At 38.3% G+C, this 12,706-nt stretch overlaps 1 protein-coding gene across 2 annotated transcripts in view; it reads right to left on the bottom strand.

Moving 5' to 3' along the window:
* Positions 1-12,706, bottom strand: part of prr36a (proline rich 36a) — a 37,596-nt gene that overhangs the window by 17,380 nt on the left and 7,510 nt on the right. The gene's annotated exons all lie outside the window — the stretch shown is intronic.

Here is a 12,706-nt window from a genome sequence, read left to right as displayed (position 1 = left end):
ATTCATAAAACATGGCCAGTAATAATAGATGGCGCACACACACATTCCCTGTTTTTTTCAAAGCAAAATAAATGGGTAATGATCGTTTTGTTAGTTGCAAAATCATACACAATGATTATTTGACATATATAAAGTGATGCTAAACTATTAAATTTGACATTATTATTGTATTGTTATCATTTTTGCAGCTTTTTCAGTATTCTAATGAGCAGAATTCTGTTTTTGTAAAGACAACAACAGCCTAAAAATGAATGCAGGGACCATAAAATGAAGATATTAAAATGATTTATAGCTCTGATTTGTGTATGGACAGTTTACACAGAGCAGTCACCACCACCTGCTGTAAAGAAACACGATACCATTATCTGAACTCTGTTTGGTCCGTTTCATCCACCCATTCATACAATCTAGAAATTTCCTATGTCTGTCAAGCACAAACAGACATGACAATAAAGAAATGCCTGTTTCCCAGTTTACTTTTCTCACACAACACTGAATCAAGCAAGTTTGAGTCTAATAAAGAAACACAAATCAGAATTTTGTCAGAAATTAATTTCATTTGACTAGAGTACTGCACTACACCAGTCCATATTCCCTCTTTCGCAGACTGACGTTAAAGCTTGTCAGCAAAAAGATTGTGGCATGGGACTCGAGGAAAGGGATAAAAGGTTGACGTGGGGAAGAGGGGGGCTATGCACTCGTTCACCCCTCTCCTTTCTCCAAACTCCTTTATTTTAAATCCTCTTGTCTTTCTCTCCCCATCTTAAACAGTTCTCCTCAACCACAACCCCCCTCTTTCTTGTGCTCTCCTTCCCCTCCTCCTCTCCATCAGATCTGTTCCCGGTCTGCAGCCACACAGATGGCTCTAGCAGCTGAGCTATTGTTCTGCCTCCCCAACCAAACCCAAGCCACCAAACCGGAGCGCAAAGAAAGAAAAAGAAATAGGGCAAAATTGCGGGTTGTCGGAAGAATGCCAAAGCAAGCAGAGAAATCAAATTTTAATGTAGCACCATCCAGAAGATGAGTGGGATCAAGTATGTGTGACAGAATCCACTAGAGGAAAACAAACAATCAAACTGTGAATAGAAATGTTGAAGAATGTCTCTAAAGAAGCCGAAAACAAAGAGGATGCATGACAAACGCAGGTTCTTGAAAAGCAGTCAACCTACAGGGAAAAATGATGAATTGGGAGGTCATCATTCTGCAAAGGGCAGGACAAAATTACCCAGAAGCCCTTGCGCTGTGTCTCCATGGGGATGTGAAGATCAAGAAAGGGGACATTTAAAAAGGAGATCCAATTTTATCAAAGGCAAAAAAAGGCTACAACTTTTCTACAACAGTTACTACTTTCCAAAAATATCACAACATTAGATTGCTCTCTTAGCTATGGGCAAAACCAAAGACCATTTAATACACAAGACTCCTTACTCTTAAAGTTTTGAATGCCGAAAAGTTTAACGGTCAATATGGCAAATGAAGCCCCGCCTTTTAGTACAGGAGCCAATCATTGGTCACTATAGACTGATGATTCTCCGGGGGAGGGGCTCGGACCTGATGCTAGTTTCTGCGATTCTTTGATTTGCATGTTTAGAAATGAAACTAAAGTGAGACAGTTGTTTAATTTTACTTGTGATTCCAAATATGAATTTTAATTTTGCAAGTTGCAACACAATTTTGGAGAATTTGATGTTTAAACATAATGCCTGAGCATACTGACCTAGAGATGTTTCAAAGATGTCCGCCGAGTGAAATTACTTGTCTTAAAGGCACTTTGGTAAAACGCTTTATTTTAGTATGACACAGGTACTGTTTATTTACATTGTGAATGAGATCTTGACATTTTGATATCCAAGTGTCTATTTAATCATTACTTTTTTATACAAGCATTTTCAATTTAGTGTTGCAAAGAAGTGTTGCTTTGGCAACTAGCTGAAACAAACTTTCTATTTCATTTCAGTTTATTTTAAGCAACAAAACAAGGTGCGGCTTATTTTACTAAATGCTAACTATTTTAACTAATAACTGTGTATAAGGAAAAAAAAAGTAGAAGAAAAAAACCTCTGGTAAAACTAAACTGGGACAGAAACACCAAGATATACTATAGTGAACGTGTGTATAAGGTTGCAGTGTGGGGTAACAGTGTGTGTTTTGTCCAACATAGTCTCATGGCAATTCATAACGTTTTGATTTTATTGGCTAACTTGCAGAACTTGTACAATCTCATTCGTACAATTTAGTACCATTGACGATTGGATTGAGGGCCAGGGTTGGGTGCCATGCCTCCTTTTTTAAAATTGTACATTGTATAAATGAACTCGTACAAACTGTACAAATTAACCCCTTAACTGACAAAATGTAAAATAGTAACTTTCCTCATGTGATCAGGCTGGTTTTGTCGAGGTTTGACTGGGGAAAAAAAGCAGTTGTTTGTACAGAATGACAATGTAAAAGTGTGCAGCCTACTAAAGAAAACAGCACAGATCAAAAAGGCACTACTGTTTGGATCAAATGTCCTCAAACTCTTCCATTTTTGTAAAACTGCACTTATTTGAATCAAACAGCAAAAACACTTGAGAAAAACTCAGACGTTCAATTTAAAAGGCCAAACTATATTAAAATATACATTTTCAAAATGGTCATTTTTGCAGGAGCAATTCTGGATTCCCCCAAGAAACTTTAAGGTCTAAAGGGACGTTTTTTTTGTGTGTGTGTGTTTGAGCCGATAATATTTCATGGGTAAAAAATAAATAAATAATAAATATTTATTTTTAAAAGTCTAGATGACGCTTTTCTAGCAACAAACTGACTTTAAGCTGTTCCAGTTATTCATCCTTTTGATCGCTGTCTGAATCTTTTAGACTGAGAAGTAAATCAATCCAGTCGTTTTTCTGAAAAGACCACTTGTGTTCACATTTCAACAAGACCCTTCTTATTTCATCACACATCACATCACTTTCGAAGGAGTGCTTTCTGTGACACAAGAGTCCTACTGTTACGTGGTTTACAAGCATGTGGGAAATCAAGTAAATGAAAAGGATGTGGATGGAAACTAGAGCTTTGTTCATAATCCATGCTTTGGTTAAACACATTGTTTAAATACCTTTCCATTTTCACTGCACTTTATAATGAAATCAAATCGTTATGGTCACAAAATCTAAAAATGCCGGGTTATTTCAACCTGGGTGTAATAGGGACTAAGCCAACTGTTGTGTTAATTTGAATTAAATTAATAGGACCAAATTTAACCTAGTCTTTCGGTTTGTCCATATTTTACCCACTTTGGGTTTAAATAACCTAGCATTTCATAGAGTGCATGTATGGCAGAGAGGTATTTTAGGGCTATTTAGATGCATTCAATCTCATGAGCGTCTACAAAAGTGATCAAGTTGGATGCATTTCAGACTATCAATTAAACAGATTAGAAGTTGAACCAGTTATAAGATTGTAAATTTGATTTACTTCTGTATTCATTAAGTGTCATCTACTTGTGATTGGGATGACCAGATGATAATGGGTAAAAAAATGTATTACTTTTACTCACAAAACAGAAATTACGATGACAAGCAAGCAATAGTTAATAAGATGTTGTAGGAGTTTTTGTTTAAACCATCTGCGACAACGATGGGCAAAATTTCTATTTCAGAAACAGTTTCCACAACGTTGCAGCAAAACAATGCCATAAACTATTATGACAATGAGTATGTTTACCTAAACACCAATGTGAATTTAATATGATAAAGACAAGACTCTGATTAATAGTCTACCATGTAAACAGCCATTTTTGATTCACAATCAAACTAAACGGAAATGGAATTAAGATACGTGGAGTATGCCGATTTTAGTCACATTATTGAAGTGCAGTATAGACATGTAAACACCTTAATTAAACTATTACCATCGTGTAGGATTTTCAACGCAATTTGCGACAGAATAGTCTATACACAGCTGTTTGACACCATTTTCTGCACTTATCAAGTCAGTAAAGGACCACAGACACCTGCATCGTGAAATGCTGAGGTTTTTTTTCCCCATACGCTGTGCGGTATCAAATTCCATTAATACAACACTCTTCCAGCAGTTCATCCTCTCATCCAATATCTCGTTTGCATAAAATTTTCAGGAATGAAATTGAAAGTGCCAAACTACAGATAAAGCAGACAATTTAAAAATGAAATTACATGAAACTCCTTGGGAAATGTGGATGTGTGGTGATGCAATGTTATTGTTATAAGCAGCAGCCAATAGTTAACCTCAGATATTAAAAAATTAAATAAGTAGTAAACCATTTGAAAATGAAGGTCAATGACTTGGTGGAAACCAACAACATCAGTCACTCAGCCAATGAGCTTTTAATAGGGCCAGACGGAATCCGCAGACGTTTTTTGCTATTTCTGCTGAGAATTTTGGTAAAAATCTGCGGATTTCTGCGGAATTACTTTGGGAGTATCCAGCGGAGTATCATAACTAAAACCCTAATATATTAAATAAAAAGTAATAAATTACTGAATAAAAACTGAATAAATTCAGATTTACACATTCACTCAGGTAAATAAACAGAATTATTAATGGGCTAAAAATCTGCAGAAATCTGCGCGCTCAGATTCCATGTGGCCCTAACTTTTAATAATGTTTACTATGTATTCATTTGATAATGACCCTAACCATTTCGTTAGGAGTGCCGTGGCTGATACTTAAAGGAATGACTATATTATTTAAACCAGGGGTCTCAAACTCGCGGCCCGCGGGCCATTTGCGGCCCTCAGTGCAAAATTTTGTGGCCCGCGCCGACCGCTGTACACTGACAGAATCAGCGGAGCGGGGAGAGAGAGCGCTCCCCGCTCCGCTGATTCTATCCGTACACAGCGGTCACTGGCATTCCCCGCCCGCCGTGTAAACAAAGCGGCGGGGATGCCGGTGACGTCACCACGCACCCCGCCCCTTTGTTAGACGCTGTGACGGGCGGGAAGTAAGTGATTTATACTTCTGCGTCAAACACCGGCGTAGGCTACGGCGCTGACGCATAGCCCTTCGCCGTGGCAGTCGCCGTCACTGACGTGCACCTCTCAAAAATTGTAACTACACGTCGCAACGACGCGTAGCGCAAGCTCTGTGATTGGTCGGCTTGCTAGCGCCGACGAGTCTGGGCGGGACCGAGAGCCGCGAGAATGGCACGAGCGATTGTTTACAAGTGTGGAGTCCCGTGAAGGAGCTCCGGATGGAAAGTTTTGTTCTGTGTTTACCTCATGGTAGAAGTTGTTGCACGTCCGCCGGTTCCTGCCTCAAAATGAGCGAGTTTGAGTCACTTGTACATCCAGGAAGTGTTCAGAATAGCAAAACAGAAGCGAAGAAACTCGACACAGAGGAACATTTACACCTCACTGCCCACTTGCGTTTCGGAAGTGTTAATGCAGACCAACAGAGACAGCGCGCAGAAGTATAAATGCACAGCTGCGCGCGTTGCCTGCGCCGTGAGTTGCGCCGGTCACTTGACGCAGAAGTATAAACCAGGCAGGGAGGGAACTCGCGCCGGCCAGAACCAAGGTAAGCTGTTCCCGCCCCTGCCTGCCACTTAGCTACCTATCTGCAGCCTGCCACCTACCTAGCTACAGCCTGCATCTTATATATATTATAGGTAGATACAGACTGGTACAGACTGATGTGACTGGAGTGGGGTGGGGGTGTTTTATTTATACATATATATATACATATATATATATATATATATATATACATATATATATATATATATATACATATATATATATATATATATATATATATATATATATATATATATATATATATATACATACATATATAAGATTTGTGAGAAGCGCTGTGAAGTCTCTGGCCGCAAGAAGTAGGCAACAGATGCCATGTTCAGAAGAACTGTTCATAATCTTCACTCAATGTTCTATTAATGTCCAGGACACTTCATGTTCAGAAGAAATAATTAAAACTGTTAATGACATTTGAGGACTTTTTTTTTTTGTGAAATCCCTTATGCGGCCCAGCCTCACCCAGACTTTGCCTCCTGCGGCCCCCAGGTAAATTGAGATTGAGACCCCTGATTTAAACGTTTCTGTCGTGTTGTGTTGCATTTGATGCAGACAGCCAAATTGCTTATCACTGGAATGTTGTCGCATCACGTGCAGTTAGGACAAAAATGTGGAAATTTCATGACATTTTCAATATTTTCCTCGAAGGCATGCAAGAATGCTTTCTGCCTCTCTCCACCATCAGCCAAGGGCTGCATCATTAAACCCAATGCACATCTTGTCCACTATCTTAATCCAGTATTTGTTTGGATTAGGGAATTTACATGTATAGACTGCGGATTATAAAAGGTACCACAAGGCCATTTTAAACCACACGTGCTTCGCTAATCCTAAAACCCAACCCTATACTAAACCCCTGGAGTGGTCAAATCTGAAATCCACACAGGGACATCCTTTCTAAAGCATGTCTGTCTTGTTTGAGTTGCTACAGTAGTTTGATCCATTTGTGACGGCATCCCACAGAACAGCTACTGTAACATCACACACAGGCTCAAAGCATACACCACATTCTAGGTTTAGTTTCTAAGAACTCTGCATGAAGGAAGTGAAGATGAAAATAAAAGGAACAAATAAAGAGGATTTTCAAACCCAAATTCCAGCACAGGGCCTCCAGCTCTTCAGGGCCGAGCCATAACCAGCTGTCATAGACAGACATGCAGCTATTTCCATGCAGCTGTAGTCGGCCACATCCTGCATTCTTGTAATAAGAGCCAACAGCAGACCTCGGTTTAATAACCATCTATGCCCCTATTCTAATAGTTTATAGATTTAGATTTTGAAGTAACGTTATAATCTGTAACTTCAAACTGATGACAACAGGAAAACAATCAAGATAGGATAAGAGATTGAACTCCAAAATGGACTTCAGAAAGGTAAAAAAAAAAAAATTTAAGCAGAAACGACAAACACATACCCTCATGCAATCTGCCCATACAAGGCAGTGCTCTCAGGCCGCTAGTGCTGGCACACACACTCCTGAGAGATCAACACATGAAAACACACTCCTCCTATTCCCTCCCTCTACATTACAGTCAATTATTCATCAGCCTCCCACATTTAACTCCATGAGGACGCTCTCACTAAAGGCTAAAAAGTGTTCGTACGCGTAAACCTATTGTTTAAAATGTTATGCATATCTCAATAGTTGGGTATGAGTAGGGCTGGGTGATAAAAATCGGTATCATTCACCATACACCATTGTCAATAACAATAAAAAAAATGTATGTAGTTTCGGTATGAAGGCTACATTTTTATTAAACAGTGGCTGCTGAGTGCGCGCCTTGGAAGCAATGCTTGGTGTAAGTTTGTAAATTCCAATATGAGCGCACACACATTTCTATAGGAAGCGATGAAAAACTTCTGAACTTTTCCCTAATGCTGTGTGAGCAGCACGATTCATGCAAGTAGAACCAACCAAACTGCTTGGCACATTTCAGTAATAGCAGTAGACTAATCATCTCAGACAAACACAACACATCCAAACACTGCAGTGCTTTTTAATTTTCAATTTTCGGAGCTGCAGCAATGGTTTGTCTATATGTCATCCTCTGAGAAAACGGTTGATGGCCGTCTAATTACAGAAAGACGGTAGGGGAGCACGAGTGCAAAGCACCTTGAAAAACTTGAAGGAAACCACACGTATTGTACATAAATGGTTGTTTCCTTTACTTGGAGGCTTAGATTTGATTATCATAATTTGTTGTTTACAAAGTTTGAGGTTTACGGTGTCATTATTATTCACACTTTAAAATTGTTCAGTGTTTACACTTTACCATTGCACACACTTTCTACCATTTTAATGATCAAGTTTGACTCTTTAACACTTGTATTATTTTATTATAAAGAGATGAGATATTTAGTTTAAATGTTTTAGTTTTTGACTATTAAAACTATTTGCCTGAGTAATGTTGTTAAATTAAAAGAAAGTGGTTAAATAAATGAAAAAATCCTAATATACCTAAATGTATTAAAAAAAAAAAAAAAAAATCAACAAAATTGAAATTTAACAAATAATGGCATATTTATTACAATATTTAGAAGAAATAGAATTCAAATTGTTCTCAAAGTCTGAGCTCACACAAGTTGATAATCCGGCGCTCAGTATTTGCACACTTGTGACTGACCTCTGAGATTTGCATGGGCATCAGTCAGTGTGTTTTTATGTTTTACTTCCACTCTCCTGACATATGCAAGAGTAACAAGAACCATTATTACTATAATATCAGCATTCTTTTAAAAATAAATAGACTAAAGCCATAGCAAAAATGTTCGAGAGAGAACAGTAACTAAACAATCTCACATCATGTGATTACATCTGCAGAATAAGTCATTTTTAAAAACAATCTAGGAGAAAAAAATCCTGGCCTGCATCTCAGTAACATTCAGACGAAAAGAGAACATGCTGTGTGGTGCTGGAAAACCCAGATTCCCATCGCTCTCCATGAGCAACATCTCAGCATGTTCATGAGCACACAACATTCCTTAAAAATGTACCAAAGACAGGAAGTCGCAGCATTCATAAATACACCCACCAAAACAAAAAAACTGCACTTGTGAAATGGGCCTTTCACATGAAGGGGGAAATTCTTTAATATGCTTAAGATAATATAAAAGGTGGGTGTGCGAGTTCTCATCTTTCTGAACTCTCTTAGTCACAGATAAAATAAAACAAAAAACAGACATGCATATATTATACAACACTTCAGTTCAAATTCAGTTGTTATGGTGGTAAATCTGAAGGCCTGTTTCCACCAACTACGGAGCTGCATTTTCAGTGATTTGATGATAAATTGTCAACCAAGAAAGAATAACCAACATTTCCACATGGTATTAATGTTTTCAAATGAGTCTTGTGACAAATCTTATTTGAATATTGTAAAGGGCCTTCCCTTATATTTCATCATGCTCGATCATCACTTTTCCAGTGTAATAGTTAAAAAAATCAAATAAAATAAACGCATCTTGCATGGCTTATGGGGTTGTGATGATGATGAAATTTTCCCATTAGTTAACAGACAAGGCAGGTAATACCGGTATCACTGTGGCGGGGTGCTTTTAAACAGCTTATACAAATTTGAGTGCCATCTTTGAGTAAGGAAATCTGCGTTTTTGAAGCTAATGAAGATGATTTTAATTATGTAGCCTGACAGGTTTACTGTTCCAAAAAATATGTTTCCTGTATGTTTTATGTAATAAAGTGTTTCCTAAAATGTAATATATTGTGTTAAATGGGGATAAAAGTTGTTCTTTTAACTAAGACTTATTACAGTAGTAAACAATACCGTGAAACTGGATTTTTTTTTTTAATTCAAGGTTATAACGTCAGAATTTATACGGGCCCATGCCTAGACAGAGCAGTTGTATTGAGAGCATTTTCCATAGGAAAAAAGTGTCAAGCTGAAAACTGCAAATGGTTTCACTCACTGACTGCATGGAGGCAAAGAAGCGCAAATTAATTTAGCGCAAGTGTACTTGCCAGGTAAAAAATACAAAAAGAAACTGCAAAATACTGAAAATATGCAGTCATGTTCCTCTTGGATACCATTTAGTATTTAGCAAATACAAATATGACCTTGTTGATTTTAGCTTCAGTGATGTTGATGTGCGGCACCATTGAGAGCAGAAAAACTTCAGTTTTATATTGTAGTTTTATTCATTTATTTTCCTTCGGCTAAGTCTCTATTTCAGAAGTCGCCAAAGTGGAATAAACCGCCAACTACTACAGGATATGTTTTACGCAGCGGATGCCCTTCCAGCCACAACCCAGACCTGGGAATACAGACAGACACTTAAACACTGCGGTAGGGCTGTGCGATATTGGCTAAAGAAACCGATCATAATTTTCTTGAAAAATATTGCGATTTTAATTTCAATCACGATGTTGACACACACAGATGTTTTACAGTGATTCTGAAACATATTTCCAATGGAAAAGAATAAGATCTTTATCAAAGACCTGTAACATGTCATTACAGACATAAATATAAAAATCAAAAAATAAATTTAAAAAGGCAAAAATATAAAAATCACCTGGTATGGTGTAACAAATTGTCTTTAGAGCTGACCCATGGCAAAACAAATAAATAAATAGACTACTGTGTGTGCCACCATCAAACACAAGTGTTCTGTTTAAACACGTCAGAAGCAGTTGCGTGTACTTTTGTATGCGTCCATAGATTTTTTTGTCCATGCACAATCATAGACCTCTTTGTGACACTGCCGTTGACATATCGCTTCTTTTGTGTGCACAAGTTCGTTATTTTCAATGGAGGCGCGTGGCTTGCGTGCATATTGGGAGTGATCCACAAGCTTATTCCAGGCGCACCCAGTTGAAAACATCTCTACTTTTCAGAATGCTGCAAGCGCCACAAGTCATGCAACAATAACTGAGCTATCAGCTTCATTTGAATAGAATATACACATTTGGGTAGCCTAATTACCGCAAACACAGGACACCCAAACACTGCAGTGCTTTTAAATTTTCTATATGAATAAAACTTGTATTGATACTGCAGCAATGTTTTTTTAATTTATCATCCTCTGAGAAAACGGTTGATGGTCACTGAGCAATGACAAAGGAGCGCAATGCGCGATGGAAAGCTGAAGGAAACGTCTGGAAGGGCTCAAAGGAAAACAAGCATTAAACATTTTAGACCCTGTTTACCCCTTTATTTAGCACTGCTCAATTGTGATCAAACTGGCGGAAACAACTGAAAATCAGGTTTGAACGGTCTTAAAGAAACCGATCACTATTGTTAGTGTAATTTGCAATGGTGAATGGTACCAGTGCGCGTAGGGATCAGTAATGAGCCATTATTGTGTGTAGGATCGAGCTGAAATGTCAAACAGCCCTGTTAGTGTGAAACAGTAGCAACGACGCAGATAAACAGGAAGAAACGCGACGACCCTGCTCTCCCTCTCGTCCAACAGAATTAGCTCCAGACGAGCGAGTTGAGTGTGTTGAGTCAGTATAGAGTGTGAATGGGGCTTAATGACCCAGCAGGGTTTGAATTTGCTATTCGTAAATGTAAGGATTAAGAGAGGACGTTCCCCATTGTGTGCTGTGCACCATGCTGACGGGGGCTGGGCACAACCAGAGCTGCCAAAACAACATGAGAGATATCAGAGAGACAAGTGAAATCAACAGCAAACGTAGTAAATGGAGAAAAGTGAAAGCTGCAAGCGTGTGCCCAAAACAGACACAAACAAAAATAGATTAGAATCAAAGATGACGATAAGGAGAGGGACGGACATTTGAGAGGAAGTAGGAAATAAAGAACAGATGGTGAATAGTGCTGTGATGGTTTGGGTGTAGTTTGCATACTGGACACGCAGCAGGACGCGGTGATGGATAGAGATGAAGCCCAGGAGGATTAAAACAGGACATCAGTTCCATCTAAAAAACACAGACAAACAAACTCTCTGCCAAGATATCTAGCACTAGTTTGCTGACAGTTAAAAGCTCTTATGTCAGCGCCAGTGTTTTAGCAGATTGGGGGGGGGTCATAAAACCACCAGAGTGGTTTCAGCATAATAAAGGGTCATTTTAAAACATTCTTTCCAAATGCAAAACTGAAATAAAGCAGCAAATAATTTACCCTGAAGGCAAAAACTCAGCAAGGCATTACAAAAGTGCACCAAAACTTCATTCACATTACTGTAACTCGTTTATTCTGAACCATGATATAACGCAGTATACTGGTGCATAAGGCCACCGATTATCTTGGTTTATTTGATTAATCCGCTATAGAAAAATTGGGGCGTCTTCCTTGCTGGGCATCTGCTTGTCCAAATTGACCACCCCACAGTAAGGTCACGGCTAAGCCGGAGCCAACCACACATCTAAAAACCTGTTAAACGGTACAATCTGTGACTGTTGTCTTGGCCAAGGTTTCTTAAGCAGGGGTGCCCAAACTTTTTCTTATGAAGGGCCAAAAACCAAACTAGATTGAGGCTAGAGTGCCAGAGGTAAATATAGCTACCATGGATACATCCTAATTAATTAATATTTAAAAATAACTAGAAAACCCTGATTTAAACTAGGGTTGGGCGATGTAGACCAATTTGGCATTGTGCAATGTCTAACACCACAACATCATGATGGATGATGGCATCGTCGTCATAGGCGACAGTGAATTAATTATGAATAATTAATTCATCACGAATTAATTATTTGTAGCCTACCGTTTTAACTACCTGACCTGCAAGGTCTTTTTTTTTTACCCATAAATCATACAGTAAATAAATAAAGATAAGTTACACACAATTACCACCTGTCAATCACTTTTCCCGTGGGACTCGTGAATAGGCGTTAATCCGCTTGTTAAGTGGTGACGTGTTTTTGACGTATGTAATACTGTTTCCGGGTCCAAGTCGACATTCATTTGAGTGGAGAAACCATTCGTTTATGATCATGTTTTATTCCTATCACACATTAAAGTTAATTTTATATAAAATCATAGTGTACACAACAATCTCTGGGCTTGCTGCATAACAAATACCAAAAATTTAACAATGTATAAAAAAATTAATCACTTTCTGGCCATCGGATATTAGGCATGAACATATATATTGCGATCATGATTTTCGAAAGCATTAAATCGCTTTGTAAACGTTTATTATTACCATTTTATGAGTCTCCCCATTCA

Source organism: Danio rerio, chromosome 1 (genome assembly GCF_049306965.1).
Source record: "Danio rerio strain Tuebingen ecotype United States chromosome 1, GRCz12tu, whole genome shotgun sequence".
In the NCBI taxonomy this organism is placed as follows: Eukaryota; Metazoa; Chordata; class Actinopteri; order Cypriniformes; family Danionidae; genus Danio; species Danio rerio.
This window is presented reverse-complemented; position numbering and strand designations above follow the sequence as displayed.